This window comes from Aptenodytes patagonicus, chromosome 22, assembly GCF_965638725.1.
Source record: "Aptenodytes patagonicus chromosome 22, bAptPat1.pri.cur, whole genome shotgun sequence".
In the NCBI taxonomy this organism is placed as follows: Eukaryota; Metazoa; Chordata; class Aves; order Sphenisciformes; family Spheniscidae; genus Aptenodytes; species Aptenodytes patagonicus.
The window spans coordinates 6,643,629-6,653,754 of record NC_134970.1 but is presented as its reverse complement, the minus strand read 5'-3'; the positions used below and the strand labels follow the sequence as shown (position 1 = coordinate 6,653,754).

Genomic DNA, 10,126 nt, shown 5'->3' with positions numbered 1-10,126 from the left:
CTTCAGGGGCAGAAAGGCAATGGGTGTGGATTTTGCTCTGTGTACCAAGGAGTCATGGCTTCAAATAGCGTAAACACTCGCCTGAACTATCTCCTCCTTCTCCCCTTCCTCCTGGCTCTTTAACCCTCTGCTTCTCTGCATCCTGCAGGAAATAATTTCTACGTTGCTTGTGGGTTACCCTTGAAAAAAAAAATATTTGGGACAGGCACAGCCAGTTTCTCATTGCACTGACAAAAATGACAGGAGCCATTTAGGAGATGTGCTGCTGCCTGGGAAATCCAGAATCTTGCTGTGATCCTGCCAATGGCCCCACTGTGACACTAAAGCAGTGCCTTTCCCCCTCCTGGCTATTTCTCCTCCCCTGAAAGGAAACAAGAATTGGTTTTCATCATGGGTAAAACATGCTAAAGAAAAGCTCAGGGTGGAACTCAAAGGCTCTCAGATAATCTCCGATTTTTTTCCTTTTCATTTTTTGAGCTTTTCTTTCAGCCCTGCTGACAAGAGACTGATTTTCCTGTTCTGCCAGGAGAGATCCTTGTTGATTGAAGCAGGAGTTACCTGTACTGTGGGGTAACTAAAGAGGCTTCGTGGGGAAAGAATAGAAAACATAAGGAAGAAAGCAATAAGATGCACAAAGCAAATCTCTGCTTCATTGTACAGCACCCAGTCTGGGTCATCTGTCACACTGAAACTTGGCCTCGGGACCCAAAAGTAGTTACAGTTATTGCCTGAGCTCAAATCTGTTAGGTAAGATCCTGCAGCACCCTTGTAAGGCTTTTTGTGGAGAGAAGCACTGGGGAAAGGAGGGAGGAACTCCAGTTCTCTGGGAGAGTATTTGGGTTTTGCAGTACCAGGAACTTCCAATAGCTTTATCACTTTTGAAAATTTCTACCTGCTTTTTTTCCCATTGCGTTGCCTTGGGAAGCCAGGCACGCCTGTGCAATGGGGGGCGTTATTCACTGCTGCACAGGCTGGGGTCATTTCAGCTGTGCAGCGTAGGGATGATTTGCTGCTGTGCCGGCTGGGGATGTTTTAACTGCTTTTCTCCTCATTTGCAGAAATGCAGACAACTCTGCAGGCAGAAAGTCAAGGGAGAAACCGGGCTCAGGAATGGCTCCTGCAAGCTCTGTGCGTGGTTATGACAGTGTCGAGCTCTGGAACCACTGCAGAATCAGTGCCCAGATCTGGTCATCTCCTTGCTTTGGGACATCTGAGATCTCATCCAAGACGTGGAATATTAGACAAAGTGTTAATCAGGACCAGATCTGCTACCTAAGAATTACTGCCAGCAATTCCACCCACCCAATGCAATCCCCTCGTACCCTATGAAGATTCCTGCAGTGCTCTTCCTTGTGCTGAAACGCTCTCTTGCTCATCATCAGCTGCTGGGCTGAGGAGACCGGGAGCACCAAGGATCTCATTTCTGCCACCAAGTGCAGCACATTCAGCACAGAATGAGTGCGCAGGAGGGTGGTAGCAGGGAGGTAATTACCCTCTCATCAAAGCCTTTCCTGCATGAGATTATCAAGTTACAGAGGGCTGTAACGGGAGCCAGAGCTAAAAAAATCGTTGTTGGGGCTCAGTCGGATGGAGGATGCTTGGTGTGAGCATCCAGGAGTGGATGCCACATCCTGACAAACTGCACACAGAGTTTCCTAAATCTGGGAAATGTTGCTCTGGATGTCACTACTCCACCCACCCTGATGGAGAAGATGATGCTGTAAAGGCTCAGGTAGAGCTTCAATGTTTTCCTGCATCCCAGCAGTGCAAAGGAGAGATCTCCTGGTCTTAGATGAGAGAAAGGGACACGGCCGTGTATTTGGGATGCCTCATGGGAGTCCCTCAAAAGGCAAACTTCGAAACTCAAAAGGGACAAAGGCAAGCTTAGAAAGGGGCCAAGTACAATCTTGGGTAGGTAACAACTTCTGTGCTTGTCAAGATTAAATCTGCAAGGACACATAATTGTGGGAAAGATACAAATGAGGGTTATATGATAGAGGAGCACAAAGTCATGCATGTTACGGGGAAGGTAACTAGGGAATGAGTCACTGTGCCTCACACAGGACTTGTGCTTTCTCCTGACCCAGGCCCCCGAGTCCTGTGGTGGAGATGCCCTGGGATGTGGGTGCACGAGCGCTGTGGGGGCTATGGGCTGTGGGTGCCATGCATATGCTGAAGCTCTTTGGCATATGCCTTGCTTTTACCAGGCAGGGCTTTCTGGTATGGGCTGCCACGTGTCCTCCAGTGCCATGTGGGACCGTGGCACTCCTAAGGCATCTGGCCATGGGGCTGGGATGCCACAACAGTGCCTCTGCTTGGGGTGACCTCACCCAGCGTGTGGGAAACTGAGATAGAGGAACTTTGTTGATCAAGTGTGTCCCAGCACAAGATGTTGGTATTGTGGGGTTGTTGGTGCTGTTTCAGCGTGTGGCTGGGGCTTGGTGTTTCCTAGGGATGCCCTGCACAGTGCGATGAGGTCTCTGTGCTGTGAAATTGGGAACTGTTCTTGGCTGGGAAGTGATGATCCTCTGGGGTGTGGCCTGGGGAAGTCAGCTATTTCTGGGCATGCCGGGGATCTGTGGGGAAGGTATCTCATGGGTCTGAAAATGGAGAGTGGGGTCTGCTCTGAAAGCATCATGGGCAGTGATAAAGGACTCCAATTTGCACTGTGGAATGGGAGAGGGGGCTATACTGGGGGCTGCTTTGCTGGTGGGATAAGGTTTTTCTGGCGGAGTCCCATGCATTATTTGAGATTCCATGAGCCTGTAGGACCTGTAAGGTTTCCAAGGACTTAGTGCTTGCTGTATTTTGGAGAAGGAGTGCTCTGTGGGTACTCTGCACCCTGCAGCACCCCTTTTCTTTGCCTTGAATCCTGCTGCAATACCAATGCATTTGAGCTAAATCAGTGCATCCATCACTGTTTGCCCCCACAGAAGTCTCTGGCCCCTGACCCAGCCTCTAGAGGGGATGCATGTTTCATCGCATTTGAATCACACCAGGAGCACCTCGGTTGTCTTTTTCTTGCAAACTGCCCTGTGGTCTCTGTGTGTGTCTACAGACTGCCCTGTCCAAAAATGGGCTTTTCTTATGTGTTCATACATAGGATACAGGTCCCAAAATAAGACGACATACTAGTTTCTTGGTATTCATTTTACATGCTGCAAATGGATAAAGAGAGACCCAAGCACGTAGTCGTGTATCGGCTCCATTGCTGAGCAGCTCTCAATTTCCAAGTTGGAGGCATGTACTGAGAGCTACGATGACATGGCCTGCCCTTCTTCAGTGTCCAGAGAGCCTGCTCAAGAATATAGAGGTAGGACTCATCTGCATTAATTTTAGACATTCTGCATCTATGCCAGACTTGGTAGAAGACAACTTGCTCTCCTAGCCTGTAATTTATATGACCTTTCTTAGATGTGCGTTCAGATTTGATTTGTGCCTGAAGAAGCTGCAGAATGGACATCACCAGTACGTATGCAATATCAATATTTAATCCTCCCAAGGAGGATACACTGCTCCTTAATGGACTTTTATTAGACAATTAGGTACTACATTCAAAACCAATTGCAAATATGCCTGCTGCACTGTGGTCTAGAAGCAGCTTAAGTAAGGAATGATCACAGTTGCCAATGCAATTTAGGTTTTGAAGTGCTGCTGTGTAAGGTCCACCCAAAACTGGTTAAGACGCTTAGGTTTGGGTGCTTTGCCTTTGTGCTTAACCCTTTTGTGCTTGCCCACCCTTCAAAAATCTCAGCAGAGCAGCAGAGGGTGTTCCTGGAAAGGAGCTCAGAGCAACATGGCATGGGGTGACGCCTGTCCCTTTTCCCATGTAGGGATTCACAGGCTGTGCCAAGCCTGTCTGATAGGCTGTGAATCCTTTTTTTCATAAGATACTTGTCAGGGGTAAGGCTTATTCCTCAGCCTTGCCTTGAGTAAATGAACTAAGCACACCTTGTAGCTGAGATCACATTCCCCTTTGCCAAGTTTCTTCTTTGAAGAGCCATCTTCTGAAGGAGATCAAGAGGATGCTGCTTCCTTACTTCTTTTGTAAGGCTGCTACTGGTATTTATATACTACAGTGTTCCCCAGTACTGGAGGTACAAAGTCTCTTCAGCATCCCGCACTTCAGCTATCCCCACGTAGACTGGGCTTAAGTTACTGCAGGATGTGATGCAGAGACCAAATTCTTAGATGCTGTTGACAACAATTTCACACAGCAGGCTGGGAAGTCCCCAAAGCAGATGCAGCCTTAAATTTGGTCCCGATTAGCATGAAAGGTCTGGCCTCAAATCCTACATTTATAGAGCTGCCCTGTAACATCAACATCTGGATCAACAACAGCCTAAACATCCACCACTGTGTACTCATCTTCCAAAAGGGGAACTTAAAGGATGATGCTTGTTAAGGGGAAGCGAAAAGGGAGAATTAAACTTTGCAGGCAGTGTGGGCTGTTAAGTTAAGAAATCCTTGAGGAAGAGCAGAAGGGAGCTGGCCTGGTTAAGCAGCAGGAGAAGGAGGTTATCAGGAGGTGTCTTTCAAATAGCTGAAGACAAAAATAGGAAAGACTTCATAACCTCTGCCAGGTTAAACATATACCATACTAAATATGCCAAAAAGGAGTTGAAGGAACAACTAGCTGAAGTCAGAAGAATAAGCCATAAGTAGTAAGAGCATATTCAAATATATGAAGGGCCTGCCACAGAGACTGGAGGGCCACTAAATATCAGGGGTGAAAGGAGCACTCAGAAAGGAGAAGAGCAGGAAAGATCATGTATTTACTTTTTCTAATTTGTCATGCCTGTGAGAAACGGGGAAGATTTCTGCAATATCCTATACCTGACACAGGGAAACCCACACCACTGCATACCTGAGGACTGCAGGCCGCATCTGTATATAAAATTTTTGGGAACTATAGACCAATAAGGAAAGGGTGATAAATGACAGACAAACATCAACATAGAGAAATGTTAAGTGATACACATGGGGTCAAATAATCTTTTCTTCACATGTAAATGATGGGCTCGGAGATGACCATGACCACTTGGAGGGAAGTCTATGATGGACAGCCCATCCCAGTGACAGCTCAACGCACAACAGAGCTGCAGAAACCAAGGTGTGTGTTAGGAATTGTTCGGGAAGGTGAAGAGAACAGAAAGGCGGCTGTGATGTCCCTACATAAACCCATGACTTACTCACCCTTTGCATACTCTGTGCCATTCTGGTCTCCTCATCTCAGAAAGGAAATCGTTTAATTTGTAAAGGTTCAGAAAAGGTCATTGCATGTAATGTGCCGATGGCTCTGTCTGAGGTTTGTGAACTGGGACTTTCCAGCCTGGACCAAAGAGAAACTGGGGAGGATCAACTCGTCACGCTTTTTAAATATAAGAACTAGGAAACTTCAAACACAGCTCATATGAGCCAGGTTCAGAAGAAACTAAGGTGTGGTTTTTTTCCCCACAACAAGCTGTGGATCCATAGAGCAATGGCACAAATGATGCTATTGATAATTAAGTTTTTCATGGATTGAAGTGGCGACTGTAAAAGCTTATGGGAGAGAAACCTACTGAGGCTTGGCAAGGATGTAATGGTGGAGGAAACGTAATTTACAGCTTCATTCCTCATATTGGCACAGGGCAGAGCAGTCCAGACTAATCACTGCTGCAGGGTAATAGGCTTTTACAAACCTTTCAAACAGATGCTTTATTCTTTCCTAACACTGTGGCAAGACAACCAAAACACAACCATTCAAAACAGGAAGCTTGAAGAAATTCCAGCAATTTTTATTGATTTCAGCTTTTCCAATGAAGCAAATACATACAGTACAGCCAAAACAAAACTCTGATACATTATTCTCACATACCTATATCTTACAGAATACACTGTATAGCTATGGACTGGTAGGCTAAGTTGGTCTCAACTGGTGTGTGGTCAGAGAGGAATAAAACTGCCTACTGCCTTCTACTCGTCCATGAGGCTTCTGAAATGCTGGGGTGGGTTGGATTGTACATACACAAAACAAACAAAGCATTTATGAGAAAATAAACCAAAAAGCTCTGCTAAGCCCAGGACAAACAAGTATGGTATTTATTTACATGGTTGTGTGTCCCGCGCACAAATCAGGCCCCAACTGCTCTTATTTCTGCTGCCGGCAGAGCTAACAGTGCTGCTAGCTGTGGTCCTTCCCTCCTCAGTAATTCTCCATCACTACAACCCAGGGCATGTGCTACGTGCTGTAGACCTGCCCTCGTCTGTATCATTATGGGTACGCCCTGCCTTGGCTCTTAAAGAAGCAAGAAACAGGAAAACAGCTCATCAAAGATGATGTTGCAGTTAAAAACATGCCTTTAAGAAACAATACCTCCTAGAATGAAAAAGTTGTATGGGAGGTGAAAACAGCATCCATTTATGATGGAGGGAACCTCACTGAGCTCCCAAAGCTGCTGGTTATGAGCAACACCAGTTACTCCAACAATCTGATTTTCCTTTCTTCTCTCACAATTGGGCATCAGTGTCACTTCACTGACTTGAGTAGAGCCTGTAGTCCAGATTTTAAAAAGAGAGACTGAGAGGAAAATGGACTTGAGTATCAGAGAATTTCCTGGGGAAGAAATAGCTGCAAAATAGCCCTGGAATGGCAGAGCGGTTACAATTCCCACTGCTCTCTCGAGTTAGCTATATTTTGAGGTATGAAAGCAGTAACATACAGCATCATAAAAAAAATTAGATTGGAAGGAACCTCTCTGGTCTGTCCAGCTCAAAGCAGGGATAATGTCAAAGCCAGATGAGATTGCTCAGGGCTGTGCCCAGTCATGTTTTGGAGATCTCTGAGGACGGAGACAGATTTTATTTTTATCATTTTATTAGCTTTGGAAAAACAACTTTGCTGTACTTCATAAAATTTATGTGAATCATGTATCTGTCTCTTTGAGTCTAATACTTAATAATGAAATCTCCAGTACTTGTAAATTTAATTGTGAGATGATGATCATATAGCTACAGCTCTTTGTGCCCTATATAGTGATTCAGTAAATTGCATTACTGGTGAAAGCAGCAGCAGTATTTTAAAATAAAGCTTAAATAACAGCCAGTTAGAATGACTTTCCTCAATATTCCATCATTACATTTTGTAGTTAGGTTTCCCCAATTAATTTTACAGAGAGAAACATTAGCTCCCAGGACTTCTGTTAAACATGTAATTACAGGAACAAATCTGAATGCAAAATTGCACGCAACATACTTTTACACCAAAACTGTAACAATCCTGGCTGCGGATGCTGCAGCCATTTTGGACGTTCATAGTCTCGGGTCCTGCCAAAAACATTTTGAACCATGCACCTGAGAATATACATCCAGCTAGGTAACAGCTGGCAGGTATGGCAAGGGCATGCCCACGGGCTGGGGCTCCTTTGCTGCTGTTTAAATGCTCCTGAAACTGTCCTACCGGATTCTCCTGGTTCTAGCTCTCCACTTCAAAGGTGCTTTTTTTCTCCCTCATTTGGCTGGGAGCTCTGCGCAGAAAGCTCTCGACTGAACGTGGGTGAAGGCAAGCAAATAGTTGCTGCTCATTAAAGTGCACAAGATTAAGCCACCCTTTGTAGTCCAAGAGAAAAACCAGCCAGAAAATGATCTCCCTCTGTGGACACGTGCTCCCTACAGTCTAAATGAGGGACGAACGAGTGCCACCCATTTCTTAGCTCTAGAGCTGTGTCAGAGCAAATCTGAACTTCATGGATGGTTCTTTAGCAAGCACGAATCACCCCATATCTGTGAAGTGAATGGGGATATGGTGATTTCCATCAACTGAGGAGTCTGACACTCGCAAAAAATGAGGCTGCTTTTCCCTTTCTAGACTCAGCTCTGTAATTCGTCCTTCCCAAGCATCTCCTACACCCCTGATATCTGCAAAACGGGGACCTGTGCCCCTGCACGGTTTGAAGAAGCAATAACCGTGTGTGTGGGACAGCCAGCAAATGCATCCTCAGCTGGTCCTTTCCCTGTGGATCTGAGTCGCACCTCCTGCGGGGACGAGTAGAGGATATTTTTCTTCTGGAGAGAGGAAGATCAGCCTCCTTCATCACACGGTTACTGTCATAAGGAGTGGGTTGCCCTAAAATGAGCTCAGCAGTCCCCTATCACAGCCTTAGCATCACAGGGTGATCGTGTAATTAAAGATCCTGAGAAATAAAATATTTCTAAACCTGACTTCACACAAGTGCTTACATTCCTTTGCATATTAATACTATTTCTTTACATTGATCAACAAAAACAAAATGTGATTAAAAAGGCCACATCCCTCAGTTTTTTCAGTCCTGTGTGGCAGTCAGTGATCCCAGGGGAAAAAACACTTTGCCTGTCTCCAGCTCAGCTTCTCAAATGCCACATTTGTCCAGGTACAGTCACGAGATTGAGCTGTTCTGGCTCTCAAAATGGTTCGGGACCCGGTAATATTCATGCTCTGCAGATGTGTTGCAATTGTCCCCTCACATATAGCTTCAGAGAAGGGTTACTGAGACCCGGGAGAGAATTTGCAGACGTCAATTTGCTTCTTGAGATAAAAAGTTCACATGACAGGAAAGAAAATACTAATAACTATAAGAGCTCATTGGAGAAAAATTCATAAGCAGAAAAGAAGGCCGTGTTCATAAACGTTAGGAATAATCAGCCTTTGTAAAGAAGAGCACCGTTGTGTGTATCTGTTTATAACGGCCATATGCAATGGGGGGACTCAACCTAAAATTGGCAGTTTTTATACTTGTGGGTGAAAATAGGTTGTGACAAGTTTTTAGTGTGGCAGTATTTGGTGCATGGATCGGGTGGAACTGGACAAAACTCTGCAAGGGGGTTAAACTGCACAACTCACACCAACTTTCACTGGAAGACAGGGGACTAAGCCTGTAGGAAGGTCCTACTCACCACGTGTGCACATGTATATTGCCTGCATGCACACATACACAGTGACACGTACAGAGTTACACAGACACGTTCTTTGCAAAAAAAAAAAAATTATTGACATCAAGAAAGTATAACCTCAATAAAAGTCCCTTCTCACCCTAAAAAGAAGAAAATGCTTAAAAATATCAATATCATCCACATGAAATCCATATGTTTAGTTTGCTTTACAGTTGAGTTAAACTCAGAAACACTCTACATCTTTAACATCCTAAGTAATTGTGACAGGGTTTTCTTCCTGGACATGAACGAATTCCAAATTCTGAAATGGAGAAAAACAAAGAAAACCCAAAAACCCAGGTAATTAAAGCATTCAAGAAATCTTTTCATTACATTCAAAACCAACCTTTAATCTTTTGTCTTGGCCTGTACCCAGTTTCTCTACTGCCCATAGCTTTTTCCCCTACACTTCCATGCTCCTCTGAGTCTCAGTGGAAACACCCCAACAGAGGAAGAAGTGAAATCTGTACCTCAGCAGAGGAAAGGTGTGGGCTTTTGCACCGTTTTCTCCCACATCAGGACTGCGCTTAGTCTGATTGCAAAGAGCATGTTGGGGAAGGGAGCAAATAATTAATCCTGAATAATCTCAATCTCCATCATAGAGAGAGATGATATTTGAAATGTGTAGAACTGCTTAGCTTTTTTCCCTTCAATGGGAATTATGAATCAAAAGTACGCTACAGATTCAAGCCTCATTTCACACTGAAAAAAAATCATAACGATGCCCTGGAAATTCTGCCCATGATTTCTCTAACCTGGTTTCTCTATTGGGATTATTCAGATGTCAGCATGTAGTTCCAAATTTTGATGAGGCTTACAGATAGATTATTAAGTGCTCAAAAAATCCCTAAGGGTGATGGTTAATGCCATAGCATGTGCTGGAATTAATTGCATGTTACTGACACTATCTGGATAACATTATTCAAGATTCAGGAATGAAACTACTGTCAGAGAGATTCCTGTGAAAAGCCCCACCTGAGAGGATTTGGCAAAATGCAATTAATCAGGTATTGCTTGGCAAAGTAAGTAAGACAGTCACATGAGGCGTAGTCAAGTCCAGCAGCTTTGTCTGTCCTATGACATCTGCGCTGAGCATGTCTAAAACACACAGCTGTGTACTGTGGGCAACATCTGCATTAAAACCAGGAACAGCACGACTTCTGACTTTTCATCGAAA

General features: G+C 44.6%; 1 protein-coding gene across 1 annotated transcript in view; it reads right to left on the bottom strand.

Annotated features, from left to right (window-relative positions):
* Positions 1-5,764: 5,764 nt before the first annotated feature.
* The window catches only part of PKP1 (plakophilin 1), a 48,510-nt gene continuing 44,148 nt past the window's right edge, over positions 5,765-10,126 (bottom strand). Inside the window, exon 14 of the mRNA XM_076358015.1 lies at positions 5,765-9,211. The gene's annotated coding sequence lies outside the window, so the exon portion shown is untranslated. The remainder of the gene's footprint in view (positions 9,212-10,126) is intronic.